The sequence below is a fragment of the Pseudorca crassidens genome, chromosome 3 (assembly GCF_039906515.1).
Source record: "Pseudorca crassidens isolate mPseCra1 chromosome 3, mPseCra1.hap1, whole genome shotgun sequence".
In the NCBI taxonomy this organism is placed as follows: domain Eukaryota; kingdom Metazoa; phylum Chordata; class Mammalia; order Artiodactyla; family Delphinidae; genus Pseudorca; species Pseudorca crassidens.
The window spans coordinates 54,934,698-54,948,469 of NC_090298.1; the positions used below are offsets into that span (position 1 = coordinate 54,934,698).

General features: G+C 44.3%; 1 long non-coding RNA gene across 1 annotated transcript in view; it reads right to left on the minus strand.

Moving 5' to 3' along the window:
* LOC137220711 (uncharacterized) overlaps window positions 1–13,772 on the minus strand; it is a 583,372-nt gene that overhangs the window by 43,198 nt on the left and 526,402 nt on the right. The window contains exon 5 of the long non-coding RNA XR_010941755.1: window positions 650–783. This is a non-coding gene — a long non-coding RNA (uncharacterized lncRNA). The remainder of the gene's footprint in view (window positions 1–649; window positions 784–13,772) is intronic.

Below are 13,772 nucleotides of genomic sequence, written 5' to 3' on the forward strand. Positions count from 1 at the left end.
GACAGGTTCCTTAACTTCTCCCAGCCTTAGCTTTCTAATGAGACAGAGTACATCAGGACTAGCATAGTATCTGCACATCTCGGGGCTCAGGGCCCTTCCCTTCCTCCTCTTTCCTTTTCACTGAGTATTAATAAGGATGATACGTATGAAAGTACTCAGCATGTAGTCAATTCCCACAGACTATCGGTCTGTCTTTATCACCCAGTGACGTAGGACTTAAAATTATTATTTCATTATCATTATTTGAAAAAGGTCATTTTAAAAGTTGCTGTTTCTGATTCTAGCTATCAAATCACTTTGACGTAGGCACTTTGACGTGGGCTGAGCTATATGAGAGGTTCAGTTGATGTAAGGCTAGTGCTCACCCAGGGTTCACATGTAAGCATTGTAAGAGGGTATTCCCTGACTTAACAAAGTCTTAGTGCTTGACTGCTATTGGCAATGGCATTAGACAGTGCACTCCTTTAAGTACCAATCCTGTACTTATAATGGGATTCGGGGGATTCTTTGGAGGTTGAAGAGAAACAAGGCTCAAAGTCCTTGTTTTAGATACTCCAAGTTATTAGAACGTCTCTGAAATACGGAAATGTTTTAAATTGAATTAACTTGGCAAGAAAAGTCTTTAGGGTGGGCTCAAGGGGAAACTCACCATCAGGTACATTCAAGTGCCTTCAGTTCGAGAACAGGGTCAAGATGGTCCAAGAGGAGAGCTGGTCTGGCACTGACATTGTCCTTTCCCGATTCACTCATCTTCATACAGTGTCCATGCCTAGTGGAAAACAGCTGAGGATGTGAGAAAGAGTACTGATCACGAAGACTTCCCCTGCTGGAACCCCAACTGCTGTGGCATGGAGCCTCATAGCTGAGTGGAACATGGCACTCTAGGGAGAAGCACTCTGCCCTGCCGACTTCCCTGACCCCAGATGATTGGTGGCAGCAGCCTTTCTGCTTGCACTAGACCGATGGACTGATGCTTTCAGTAGAGACACAGCAAGAGCTGTCATCATCTTCCCTGAGTGAATGTGGACTTGGGTCCTTTGTGGACTTGGGTTCTTAGTCTCCTCATGAGCAATGGCCAGCAAAGAAAGTATAGACTTCTCTTCTCAGTGAGCACAGGGGTTTAAAGTTATTATAAATTGACCTTTCAAAGAAATGCGAGGTTATTTCATATTCCAAACTGATGAAGCAGGATATATTAGTGACGCCTAGGTGCATTTGAGTTGGCAGTCTTCATAACATGTGTTTCCAAGTCCTTCTGCAAATTCTTAAACTCAAGAATTTGTGAAAATGGAAAATTGCCAGGAGCTCACATCTTAGAATGAGTTACACCTCTTTACCTTACTGCCTTCCAGTCCAGATTTCCAAACGAGGACTGTGCTGAAATGGAGGTTAGGGCCACAGGTAGGTTAACTTATCTCTTGAGCTGGATAAGTCATTTCCCTTTGGTGACTAATTTACAACCCCTTCCTCCCACTAGTTTGACCTTTGGCCAATTTCAATTAATTATAGAAACTTGTATTGTTTGAGGTTCCTGGTCTTAGAGACAGAAATAACGTTTCATCGGAGTGATCCTGTGTCTTAGCATTCTTAAGGAAAGATCCAAACGAGCTCATTAGAAACAAATGTGGTAGATAGTCTTGTGATGGTACCAGGAACAAGCCACGAACAGGAACCTTCATCCCAGCTTTGTTTAACACAGGCTCAAAGATACTCTCTCAATTGATTGGTTGTATAGCAAATTTGTCAGGTTGTGTATAACTTTAAATGAATGGCATGACACAGGGAAAAACCTTCCTCCTTGTATAAAGATATGGTCATAGAATTGGCAGTTTTATAATCCGACCCATATAGCATTTTTTACCTGATAATTCAAAGCAATTCTCAGCATCAATACTGACTTTCATTATACTATCAGTGGGTGGGGAAGGTACCAAACATTTGCTCACCAGCTGTGTACCTCAGCTTCCAGCATCAGCTGTGAGAAGAAAAATGGAAGGGAAATAGCAGAGCCTGAGTTTAGACTCCTATCTCTCAATCCGTCATTCCCACCAGCATCCTCACATCAGTCTTGCTGGGCAGTTGAATGGATGTGATGTAGGGAACGGTGTGTACTCTTGTGCTTTCCTGGTTCTTAGAATTTGGCTTGGGGTGGGGCTTCGGTCCCAAGGGACACCTTCTTTCTGTGGGCCTGAGAAGCTGTAGCAGGATCAAGCTCTCTAGTCCTGCTGGGCTTGAATGAGCCCAATTGGAAGGAACTCCCAGTGTGACCACAATGCCATTAAGACATTGGACATTCTCCTACTCATCTATTAAAATGTCTCGGGTCTCACGCTTCCTAGACGCCCATTTACTAAGTTCTTTAGGGGATTTAGGTCAGACACACAGACCTTAGCAATCGTCTAAACCAAACCCCCTGTTTTCCTGACAAGTGAACTAGCCCAATGTCACACAGATGATGAATGGCAGGTCCATGACCAAGATGGTTTTATGTTCCTTCTATCACCTTACTCTTCCCTATGTAAAGACAAATAAGATATGACTTTTGTCCTGGAGGGCTTCACAATAATGGAGGGGAAATGAGACTTCATGCAAACGAACAATGAATATCCCGGCAGGAGAATACGATAGAGAGGGGCAGAGAATTAACAATGCTGAGCGCCTGCAATGTACAAAGGGTTTCATTGCACATTTTCTCACACAGTCTTCACATCAAACTTATGAGGAATACATAATCATCCCATTTTATTGACAAGGGAACTGAGGCTCAGAGGTTTTGCAATTCTTTATTGTCACGTGCATGGAACCGTGATCCATCTATAGACCTATAGCCCTGGAGCCTCAGAGTCAGTAGACTCCCAAAGAGGAGGGGTCCAGTCGGAGAAGGCTGCTCAGAGAGGCGAGGCTGTTGGTTTATTGCACTTGCTTAGGTGCAGAGCAGCTTCAGCAGATGGAGGAAACACAGATGGCCTCCCCACGATTGCGTCACCACCCAGACAGGTTGGAACCAGTTACACACCCACTGCTCTGCAGTCTCCAATGTAAATTGCCTAGAATATCAAGCCTGCCGAAGAGAAAATTTGCATCTTAAACCTGCAGCGGCCTCATTTACAGATGATCTATTTTGGACGACGAGTTACACAATCTATAATGGGGAGTTCCCGAGGATGTAGAAGACCCTGATGTCCCTTTTCTGAGTTGTAACATTTCATGATGAATCAGCACAGCCATCAGTAAAGGGGCAAGGTGACGGACAGCTGGACACAGCTATGTACAAGTGCCAAGGGGGAGTCAGGCTGAGCAGGGTGAGGACAGGTAGGCTGGCACGTATGTGCCAAGTTTAAGGAGGAGGAATATCCCGAACGATGAATTTGAAAGATGTGCTTGGCAGAGAGCAGGGAAAAGCACTTGAGGGAAGGTTTTGAAATGAGAGGAAATCCCATGTTTAGTTGGGACAGAGAACACAAAACAGAGCATGGGAGCTGGAGATGAGGCAGTTTGGTAAGGAGTATACGTTGGGAAGTTGAGAAATTTATAAATTCAACCACATTACCCTTGATCCCCTGCACACAGAACCTTCAAACCTCCTCAAGGACCCCCTTTCTCTCTGAATACCTTTGCATATGATGACTCTGATACGGTCATATTTCCTTTATACATGAGGTCCTGAGTTAGTGGGGTAAGTCAGGCCTGAGATTTTATCATCCCCTTTCCCTAACAGAAGAAGAGGTTCAAAGCAACACATCAACTAGACTCAAATAAAACCTGAATTTGAATTTGATGAAGGAGCTTCAGGACACACAGACTGTCAATGCAAATGTGCCCAGGAAATTAAGCTGTGAACTGTCAATGGGCAGAACTGCTCTGGGAGGAATCTCTAGGAGATATATGTTGGATGGGATCCCACAGTTCCTGAACTCCTGGTGGCTGTAAAGGTGCAAACCGGAACTGGTGTTTAAAGCAAAGTCTCTCATGCAGGAAGAAAGTGAAAATACTCTCCCTGAGGAAGCTCTGAGCAAATGGAGTGACCCAGAGGCAGGTGCTTCAGACTGAGATGGTAAATATCCTGCTGAACAACATAAGAGACTTGGAATAGGTCGGTGGGTTCATTTCGGAAAAAAAAAAATAATGTTTCCTGTGTGCTTTTCTTTTTTCCTGACTTCTGGTAGAGAGAGAGAGAAGGCCAGAAGCCTTGATCCCTGGGGAATGATCAGGATCATCAGGGGAATAAACACTGGTGCAGGCTGTGTCCTGCACGGACGTGCCCGGGTAAGGGGACAACGCGGGGGTGGAAACCCAATTTCTCCCATTCTAATGTAAGGGCCGTGAAGGGTATGACCTTGAGATCTTGGTGTCCTCCATATCTCTCATATCTAGAACAGTCCTTGACACATAGAAGTTGCTCAAGAGTATTTGTTAACTGAATGAATACGGAAATAAAGTGGTCCCAGCAATATGGTGTCAGGCTGGAGGAGCAGGAAGTAATGCCCAGGAGGCCACACCCCCACAAGGAGGCCACACCCCCACAAGGAGGCCACACCCCCACAAGGAGGCAAGGCCACCATCGAGGCATTCACGTTTGGTATCTAGAGTTAGAGCTCCCCTGCCCGCAGTTAGGAGACCTGGCCTGGGTGGAGAAGCCAGGAGCAGGGGCTCAGGATAAGGGATGGGAAGGCTGGCAGACACTGCTGGGTGCTCAGCTGCCATGCTGCCCTTTTTCCTTACCAACCCCATTCATATTTTGTTTCTTCAGGTGGGAACGCACCTCACCGAAACCCCTGCTTTCCCAGGCTTCAGGGAAACTACTGCCACTCATGTTGGGCCATTGAGACATAATTAAAGGTCTGCAGGGGATTTCTGGGAAAGTTTTGCTTTCCTGCTTCAGGGGTTGCCCTTAATTCTTTGTCCTTTCCTCTTTCTGCTGAGAGCAAAGACCTGAGCTTGGAAAAGGGGCAGCCGTCTCGTGACCATTAAGCAACAAGAATAAGGCAAGAGCCTTGTGTTAAGGACAGAGGAAAGAAATACTGAAGGGGCCTGGAACACTGACGACCTCACAGAGCCCTTGGACTGTTCAACGCCAGACTGGAAGTGTGAGAAAGACATCCCTCCTTCTGTTTGTCTAAACCACAGCAGTTAAGTTCTGGTTACAGGCAGACATACCCAATTCCTAACTAAGACAATAAGCAACCGCCAGGAATGTAAGCCATCTAGGAATGTTTAGAAATACTTGAGGAAGAGACAGGACTGTTGTATCCAAGATGGAGACTTGGAATAAGACTGATGACCGTTCAAGGACCTGGTGACTCCTCATGACGCTGGTAGACTTGGGTTACAAAATAAAGAATTTTCCAACAGCGAAGCTTTAGGAGTTACTGAAATACACTATGCAGACCGTCTGTGGACTCTAAAATATGTGCTTTTGGGATTTCCATTCTGACAAGAACAGAAATGATGTCTTAGTTGAGCAATGTCTGAAAGAACCATTTGCCTAGAACTTCATCAAGCTTGCACTGGTGCAAACCAGTTTGAGAACTTCACATTCTTTCTGTTGCCCAATGCCATTGAGTTGAAATGAACCAATTTATTTTGAATGGGTGCTGTAAATTTGAGCTCTAAATGACTGGTTGGTAATTTTAGTGTCCATGATCTAAATGGACCCTATGATCGGAAGGAGGAACAGTTGATATAATCACTGCCATCAACATAACAAGCTCATTTCACATGCTAACACCTTGAGTTTGTTGACATTATTGGTAACTATGCTACACATCTATTCTGCTTTTCACAATACTGGTGTGAATTCGTGTCCTGAAGAGCTGTGGGCTCTTTGAAGTCTATTTGGAGACTTTTTCTGCCCTTAGCAGTCCACACAGCTAGAAACAACAGGGAGGTGTGGATTGGTAGGTATATTTTTAGTTGGATTACTTCAGCCCCAAACAGGGAATGCTTCAGGCAGTAAGTATCGAGGTACATCTGATTAGGACTCATAAACTTTGTTTAGGACTACTCATATAGCTAAGTGGCTAAGTGGCGTGTCTACAGGTGTGTGTGTGTTTTGGTGGATGCCCTTAGGTGACCCACTTTCATATGAAAAAATAATATGTAATTGTGGCAGACTACCATCTTTATTCTGTGGAGCTTCAAAATTTATTTTTCAAAAGGTTTTTCTCTTTTTCACCACAGGTCTGAGATGTAGTTTGAGCAAACTGAAAGTCAGCTTCAGTATGAGGCCAGTTCTTTTTTTTTTTTTTTTTTTAATAAATTTATTTATTTTTGGCTGCACTGCGTCTTCGTTGCTGCACGCAGGCTTTTCTCTAGTTGTGGCGAGTGGGGGCTACTCTTCGTTGTGGTGCGTGGGCTTATCGCTGTGGCTTCTCTTGTTGCAAAGCACGGGCTCTAGGCACACAGGCTTCAGTAGTTGTGGCATGCGGGCTCAGTAGCTGTGGCTCACGGGCTCTAGAGCGCAGGCTCAGCGGTTGTGGCACACGGGCTTAGTTGCTCCGCAGCATGTGGGATCTTCCCAGGCCAGGGCTCGAACCAGTGTCCCCTGCATTGGCAGGCGGATTCTTAACCACTGCGCCACCAGGGAAGCCCGAGGCCAGTTCTTGATTATTTTTGTAAAAGGGTCAGAAATTTATAAATTATATTCAGATTTGCAGAAGTAAACATAGATTCTTCATCTTCTCTCTCAGATCTTATCTTATTCAGGAGCTCTTTGTTTTCACAGGTAGCAGAGAAAAGATAAAGTTACCATTTCTGGGTCACTCTGTCTCTGCTATTCCTTGAATGCTCCAGGCCTCTGACACCAGGTGACCATTTGGATCTTTTTTCTGCTGCCTGTGCTTGTCTCTAGTGTGAGGTAGCTTATCTCATTTGCACCTAGCACTTGAGGTAGAAGTTTGTGGTTTCTGCCACGGTCACCTGACCTGAGGACTCAGCATCATGAAATAACCTCCCCATCTTACCTCTTGGACTTTGCTCTGTCCTTCTCTGGTTCAGTGGTCTATAGCACTCCTTGATTCTTTTACTGAAACACATGAGAATTCTGGAGCTCCATCCTGGCCATGTAGGAGAGTTTGGGCCTTTCTAATTCTCACCCGGATGGTCCAGTGCTAGACTGAGAACAGGGAGCTCCCCTAAAGGGCTTCTGAATTCCCTCTATTTATCTTGAGATGTCTGGGCTATGTCAGCCTACTCTCAGGGTTTCTCAAACCTTTTTCCACCCAGAGTTTTCATCCTGAAGGTTAAGTCACAATCCTCAATTCCATCTGGCCTCTCTTTTTTTCTCCTCCTTCTTGGACTCCTCTCTCTGGAACCTGATGGGTTTCCTTAATTTCCCTTTCAGTCAGGTGAAATTTCTTCTTACATCACATCTTCCTTCTTTCTTTTTCTAAGGCTCATAAGTAAAGCTCTGGAGTCCAAGTCTACCAGGCTTGACTCCTGTTAAGTAAAGGGAAGCTTTACAATGTAGAAGGTTCTTTTCTTTTTCAAAAGCTTGGCTTTCAAGGTTACTGTCACACTATAGACTCAGAATGTCAGCTTTTCAACTCAGAGCTAAATGACAGCTTCTGAGGAGTTTTAGTGTGTGCCCACCCTCTCTTTCTCTGTGGCAATCAACTGTAAAGGCCCAAGGAATTTACGGAAATGGGATTTGCCAGGGATTCATGTTTGAAGGGAAGAGGAAGAAAGACTAGTTTAATACTTAAAAAATATTCTCTACTGAGCTGATGGGAGAGCTAACTGTTGCCCGTCAACTATATGCCAGGCACTGTGTTAAGTGCTTCTCATGCTTTCTCCATTTCATCCTCACAGCTCGCAAGGAGGTCTTTACTTAAGAGGACACTAAAGCTTAGAGAGGTTATAGATCTTGCTGAAAATCACACAGCTAAACAGCAGTGGAGCCAGTATTGGAGCCCATGGGCTCTGCCTTGACAACTTGCAGGATTACTGACTGTGACACTGTGTCACAGAGAGAACAGAGGGGGTGAAGATAAAGAAATCCACGTCACGTCCAAAAGCACGCACCATAAATCTCATCACACCCTGCTAATTCCTGTTTTTCACTAAAAATTTCATGCCCCATGAAACGTATCAGGCAAATCCAAATATTGCTCATTGGGAGACAAGAACTGGCTGATGGTTTGACAGGAGGAGATAGAAGGAGGAAGGCACAGAATGTTCACCAAATTCCAATTGCTGGGAAACAAACCTGCTGGAAAGTTCATTAAGCTTTCACCCACATAACTCTGAAGAGGATTTTAATGAGCCATTTATTGGAAGTTTGTTAGGGGCCTGTATTTTGGGTGCTATATTTTTATTGGCTTCCTTTTTATAAAAAGGCAAAACCAAAGTACATAGTGTTCAGATGACTTTCTTAAAATGGGAGGCCATCTGAGTCACAGAAGTGAAGTTAAATTCTCTAAGCTTCCGGTCCCATAATATCTTTCTCTAAATACACTTTTGTCCTGCAGCTTCACTTTTTCAAGATCAGAGGATGACACTCTAGGAAGAAGAAAATCCATCTGACCTGCCTACACAACAATGAGGCAACCTCCTTGGAACCCGTTTCTTTTCACACTCCAAAGAAATCATGTTTCAAACAACAGAGGTGGCAGGAGTTTGGGGAAAAAAGTGAAAGTTTAATGTTCTTTTAAAAATCCAGAAAGCAGTGTTTCTTAACATACAGAGCAGTAGCGTGAGCCCACATTTTATTGTTTTTTGTTTGTCTGTTTTTTTGTGGTACGCGGGCCTCTCACTGTTGTGGCCTCTCCCGTTGCGGAGCACAGGCTCCGGACGCGCAGGCTCAGCGGCCATGGCTCACGGGTCCAGCCCCTCCGCGGCATGTGGGATCTTCCCGGACCGGGGCATGAACCCGCGTCCCCTGCATCGGCAGGCAGACTCTCAACCACTGGGCCACCAGGGAAGCCTGTGAGCCCACATTTTAATATTGTCATGCTTTCTCATTCAGACTGGCTATATCTTAGTGTGCACTATAAGAAGGAAAGACAAGCAAGTCATCAAACTTGTCTAAAGATAAATGACAAAATGTTCCAGAATAACAATGAAAACCATTAAGATCAATAGTTGTTCTTAGATGACTTAAGAGGGGTTCTTTTATATAATCAAAGTTGGTAAAAAGAGATGGAATGAAGACTCCAAACGGAAACAAAGAAGGGGAACTAGAAGAGAAAAACAGAGCAAGAATATTACACACGGAAACAAGAGGAGTTTAAAATACATAAAGTAGAGGGAGACAACAGAGCCAACAGGGCTGTTGAGAGAGAACTCAAGAACTTTTTTTCAGAAGTGGGAAAGATGGCTTGAGAAATGAAACGACTTCTTTGTCTCAGTGTGTGAAGCCGGATAAGTGGGGACAGATGCCAGAAACAGGCACACTTCCCAAAGGAGGAAGAAATAGAAAATTGGTTTCCTGCCAGAACAGGTGGCGTGTTGACATGTACACATCTGACAGGCAGGTTTCTGAAGCTTTCCAAGGGGGCTGACCAGGCCAGCCCGAGGCTGTCTCTAAGACTTCAGGGAAAGGCACCACGGGGGAGCCCCCGTGCTATGGTTTCAGATGTGTCTGGATGCAGGAGAAATAGCAGTGGTGGGTAAGGAAAGTCGGGGAGCAGCCTGCTATGAAGCACAAGGCTGAAGGCGGGCCTAAACTCTCTCAGAGCTCAGGGCCTGATATTTTTAAACACCCATTATAGGACGAGAGCCAAATGTCTGGTTAATTTCAGGAGCAGGCGGATATTAACCCGCTACAGTCCCTTTGACCTTCTCAAATGCTGTGAGGACTTTGTTTTCCTTTCTTTTTTCTTTTTTGCTGGTGGTGGTAATAGTAGGGAGGGAGTGGGGGGGGGGGTCTAAGACTGGGAAAGCATATGGGTGTTGGGGGTGAAAGGCTGATATTCAGTTTCCCTACAGAGTTTGGAATCTTCTTTTGTTTGAATAACTGGCTTCTAATAGGACCAGTGATTGGGACTCTGTAAATGGCACACTTACCCAATCATAAAAATATTTAAATAATAATCTGGGGCTAGACCTGGGGTGAAACGATCAAACAAAACAGTGATACCTTGAGAATAATGTTTCTCACCCTACTTATACTGGGCAGTAGAATTGTGGTTACATGCATGGGCTCAGGGATAAAACTGCTTGTTTTTGTAACCCCACTCTACTCACTGACTGTGTGGTATTGTGTAGTGAACCTCTGAGCCTTCATTCCCTCATCTATAAAGCGGGGATAATCACAGTATCTATCTGGGACAGAAACACTGTGGTATGTTTACCACATGGTTTCTTTTCCTTGCTGGGAACAAAGGAAAATCCCATTTCCTATTTTCTCCTTGCATCTGCGTGAGGCCCTGTGACTAATTCTGACCATTAGAATGTGGGCGCAAGTAGTTATGCCACTACTGGGATGACCCCTCAAACCTCCCACAGGATCTTCCATGCTCCTTCTCCTGTCTCATTGTCTGCTGGCCAATTACAGAAGATCCAGGAGACGATTCTGAGGACCCCATAGCTGTTACTGCCTCTGCAAATCATGATGTGAAAAGCCGTCTGCCAACCATCCAACTGACTGTGACCTAAGCACAAAATAAATCTTCTATTGTATGAAGCCACTAAGATTTAGGGGATGCTTGTTACAGCAATTCATCAATTCTAACACTATCTCAAATATTAGTCACTCCTCAATAAAACTATATCATAAGGTTATTGTAAAGATTAAATGAGTTACTATATATAGAAACTATTAGAATAGTATCTGTTATATAAGCTCCCAATAAAAATTATTTCACATATCATAATCAGTATAGAATTGGCCAGTTGGTTATTAATTCTAGGAAATATTATACTTTGGTCCATTAATTCTAAGAAATAATATTTGCAGTTTCTTAGCAAATTTGAGCACAGACTGGGCCACCTATCTGTCATAGTTGTTAACCTGGTTCTATGATATGCTTTATATAATCACTTTGGGTTAGACTGGGCAAGGCGGTGTGTTTGAATGGCTGGAAATCTGCAAGGACCTTTAGGTATAAGGCATCCCAGCTGTTCAGAGATACCTTTCCTTTTAGAGTTTTTTTTTTTTTTTTTTTTGCAGTATGCGGGCCTCTCACTGTTGTGGCCTCTCCCGTTGCGGAGCACAGGCTCCGGACGCGCAGGCTCAGCGGCCATGGCTCACGGGCCTAGCCGCTCCGCAGCATGTGGGATCTTCCCGGGCCGGGGCACGAACCCGTGTCCCCTGCAGCGGCAGGCGGACTCTCAACCACTGCGTCACCATGGAAACTCCAGAGATACCTTTCCATAGCAACCTAAAATTCATACGGACAACGTGGCTTCTAGATTCTGATCGGAAATCTTATAAAAGAAGTCACACCAACTGAATACTTGTGCTGAAGGGCTGTTAGGTTTATAAATAGTATATGCACAGGGGGTAGCACAGAACATAGCCCAGTTTCAAGTGCATGCTTGGTATCTAGTAAATGGTAGTAATAATAAAAACAAATAAATAATAATTATCGGGCTTCCCTGGTGGCACAGTGGTTGAGAATCTGCCTGCCAATGTAGGGGACATGGGTTTGAGCCCCGGTCTGGGAAGATCCCACATGCTGAGGAGCAACTAGGCCCGTGAGCCACAACTACTGAGCCTGCGCGTCTGGAGCCTGTGCTCCGCAACAAGAGAGGCCGCGAGAGTGAGAGGCCCGCGCACCGCGATGAAGAGTGGCCCCCACTTGCCGCAACTAGAGAAAGCCCTCGCACAGAAACGAAGACCCAACACGGCCATAAATAAATAAATTAATTCATTTAAAAAAAGGTAAACTTATCAAAGAGGTGCCAGTTGTCCAAAAAAAATAATTATCACTATTGTTTGAGCACATCTCTTTTTTCTTAGAACTTCAAAAGTCTGTCTGTTGTGTACTTTGTACCTGGGGCTCTTGGGAAAGTCAGTTTACATCCTGATGCAGCTGTGGCCTTGTTTGTTACATAGTGCCATCTTTTCTAACATTTCATTTACTTTTCCCCTACTGCAGTCAGAGGCCATTACTTGTCCTTATGCTTGCTCGACCTAATGAGGCAAATTGGTCTCTACCCTCTTTATACCATCCTTTACTTACCTGCAGACTCCACACTTGTGTATCACTGAATAGCAGGCATTAGATATGCAATGTCACACAGAGATCTCAGCAATAATTAGGCATTTGGAGGTGATTTTTTTCCCCAAGAAACATTAGTCTCAACCCTAAAAGTCCCTTTTCTTCAGTAGGTCCAGGTCAATAAAGACCTTAATGGTCCTTTAATGTGGAGAGGAGCAAATCTGGCTGCTTTCTGCGTCTGGCAAACTCTATCTGGCTATTCATCAAGCATTATATGGCTGGCAACTCCGTACATGTATTCTGCCAAACGCTTTGTCTCCTTACCCTCTAAGTCTGTATGTACTTCAGAGAGAATTCAAACCTTGAATTTCTGATTTATTCATACTTAACTGATCAAAGTTGCCACATCTGTCTTAGTCAACACTTACAGGGTCTAACTTCTGTTTCTTTGACCCAGGAAACTTGAAAAGGTTGGCAGCAACCACCTCCCAGAGAAGAAACGAAACCAGTTGTCTGGGTCTGGGAAGGAGCTAGTTCACATCTGGCCTTCAGACAATATTTACAATGATTTTTTCCCCTTTGAATTCTAAGGCATGTGTAACTAAAAAGATGTGCTTGCAAACCTCTCTTAGCTGATATCAACCTGAAATGAAAGGAATCTCAGAACACCTCAATGGGAGAGGTGTGGGGGCAGCAACCTAGTTAGAAGGGTGTAGGTGTAGGAGTCTTATCCTGGAGCCCAATTTATATAGCATTTCACATACGTCTGAGAAAACATCAACTGTCCATCTTTTTAAAAGGGCAGTGGTAATGGGGAGGGGAGGGTGGGAGGGGTGGGGACTCTCGGTACTCCCTCCAAGCTACTCCTTAGTACTGCTTCTGACCTAACAACACCACACTTTGGATCTAATATCTTGGGGCTGATGTTTCCAGAAGCAAAAGGAACCACTAAACTACTGGCTAGGCAAAGAGTGGCAACAAAAGGCAAATCTTTGCTAAAAGGATACGGACATCAAGCATGTCAAACTCACAGGCTGGTTAAATGCCCAGGTTATTTTGCTGTGAACCATTATTTCTCCTGGCAACATTTTATAATATTGGCTGTCCTCCCAAAGATGACAGAGCATCATGTGAGTGTGCACAGAGGACTTCACTCTGCAAATATTCCAGGGACAGCAGTCTCCTAGAAAGGCAGGTTAAAAAATTCCATAGATTTCTTTTGGCTGCTATTGTATAGTACAGAATGGAGTGATCTCACTGCAAAAAGATAGGAGGTAGCCTTGGACTGTCGTAAAAACCAATAACTGTGCAGACGTTTGTCGGTTTACAAACCAGTTCAAATTCATGTAAAAAAGATGTACCTCCCTCTCTACTTTCAGAGGAAACCCAAAAAGAACAAAGTTTGCATTTATAAAAGTAAAATGTTTAAGACATCTGCTAATCAGCAACCACTGGATTTTATTACATTAGTAGGTTATAACTTCCAAAGACAAACGTCTTTTTTTAATAAAACCAAGTGTGGTGGGCAGAGTCTAAGATGGCCCCCATGACTCCTGGTCCTATATTTCTGGCATTCGTGCCCTTAGGTATTCTGCTTCCCTGATGTATGGACCCTAGATCTGCATCTAACTCAACAGAATATGGCAAAGGTGATGGTCTGTCACTTCC